The sequence below is a fragment of the Zeugodacus cucurbitae genome, chromosome 6 (genome assembly GCF_028554725.1).
Source record: "Zeugodacus cucurbitae isolate PBARC_wt_2022May chromosome 6, idZeuCucr1.2, whole genome shotgun sequence".
In the NCBI taxonomy this organism is placed as follows: Eukaryota; Metazoa; Arthropoda; class Insecta; order Diptera; family Tephritidae; genus Zeugodacus; species Zeugodacus cucurbitae.
In genome coordinates, this window is record NC_071671.1 from 67,718,650 (window position 1) to 67,720,708 (window position 2,059).

General features: G+C 32.2%; 1 long non-coding RNA gene across 1 annotated transcript in view; it reads left to right on the forward strand.

The window, feature by feature from the left end:
- The window catches only part of LOC114803988 (uncharacterized), a 41,205-nt gene extending 39,262 nt beyond the window's left edge, over positions 1–1,943 (forward strand). The window contains exon 3 of the long non-coding RNA XR_003752296.2: positions 1,106–1,943. This is a non-coding gene — a long non-coding RNA (uncharacterized LOC114803988). The remainder of the gene's footprint in view (positions 1–1,105) is intronic.
- The last annotated feature ends 116 nt before the right edge of the window (positions 1,944–2,059 follow it).

The window sequence follows — 2,059 nt, forward strand, 5'->3', positions numbered from 1 at the left end:
TCATTAGTTTCATCTAAATTTGAAATTAATAAAAATTCATAAACACACGCACTTCCAGTTCGACTTTTATTTCAAACGTGTCTGTTTCACTGATCCTCGGCATAAGCAACCTTCGGAGGTACAAACACACAGCTTTATAAAGCTTTGTGCTTTGCCAGCAGCAATCTGTGTGCGGATCAACATTAATTATGTAACCCTCTCCTCTTCGCTTCTAGATTTTCGCTTATATTATGATAAATGGTGTCGCTCTGATTGAGGCGCCTGTCTCTGCAGTCGCAGCTCTAACCAAGTCTGCAGCGTTCGCTCCTGCGAGATGATCGCGCGATAAGCGAGCCGATGCTGCTGAATTTTGAATTTCATATCAGCAACAACAAAAGACATGGCTGCTGTGGGAGCTCGTGTATCAGTCAGTCTGAAAAGAATCGCTCATTTAGTAATGGTTTTCAGGCAATTAGAGTCGATAAGCCATCAGTTGTTTTTGAGACACCCGTAGACTGGTTACTATATTGAAGCGATTTCGTGATTTTATTGCGATTTATATTTCTATTTATACGCAATAATGAAAATATTGGCATAATTTAGGCCTCATAAATAAAAGATAGTTATATAGAAATAATTTTAAAATAAAAAATAGATGTATATGTATATACTATATAATACTATACTCGTATGTAACTTTATCATATTAGAAATAATACTATTTCAATGTCTTGAGGTCTCTGAGCCAATGTATTGAATCATATTACTAAGTGGTGCTATTTTCGATCTGTCGTTCAGTTGAAAACGGGTCGACGGCACTTTTTATAGGTATTTGGCAAATCTTTGACACTTTCTTGCATTGTTTTTGATTGATATGTTTGAGATCGTCGCGGAATGATAGTATTAATGTAAAGCTTTCTGAACTAAAAACGCTCGAAGGTTAACTTTGTATGTCGAGAACTCATAGCTACTAAAATAAACCCTAAGCGTTTTGCTGGTTTGGTATTTAAACACAATCATACTCAACTCCAGCGCAAGATCGTCCAAGAAAGGGAAAGGGAGTGACGCCATTTTAAGCGGCTTGAATTTCAGCAGATAAAGTATTGAGTATTTTTTTTTGTTCTAGATATCCATATCAACAGATACAATTGATTCTTCTCGGCTCGGTACGATTGCATGTAGAAAACAGTTTGGAGCATAGACACCATAGCTGATATAATGTCGTGATCTAAAATTAATGTTTGGAATATTCACCAATGCTTTGAAATTTCGTCTGGAATCGCTAGAATTAAGTTGTGGAAACGTTAAAGTCACAGATGACACTGAGATAAATTGGCAGTCAACAGATCAATTACTCTCTAACCAAGATTTTCAATCGAAGAATCAGTAAAATGTCGTCTCTTGAAGCAAAAACTTGTTCAAGAAAGCGTCTCAAACTCTCTTTAATATATGATCATTATCACTATTCACTCCCATGCATTTTAAAATATAAAAAACAGCATTTTTGAATTGAAAATTGATTTATTTTTTCACTTTACATTTGATTTATTTTCTAAAGAACTTAGACGAAATTACAAGGATAATTATTATTTATCATTTGCTTAACTATTTACGAAGTGTCTTAGCGCTTACGGCAATTGAATAACTTTAAGTACCTCATTTATTATTATTTATAATATTATATTATATTTATTTATTTATTATTAAATTTACTTGTTTCTAACATAAAATCGTAAGTGTGTTAAGTACATATACATTAATATGTTTGCTTATATATTTCTATGTACACATTTTATTTGATATTTATAAGTACCTTAAAACCGCAGTAATGAATACAATTTTACAAATACTAAACGACTAACTAAGTATCTTTTCAAACACAGCTGCTACTAAATTACATTGCAATACACACACGCCTACAAACAAAAATTGATGCAAATATGTGTGTGTACAGTTAAAAATGATGAAATGATAATACAAAAAAATCAGTTCCTAGCTACAACTAAAAATTACGTTTTTGTCTTTTTTTTTCAAAAAAAATATTGAAAGTTTCGCTTTGATGAATTGTAATGCATATTTC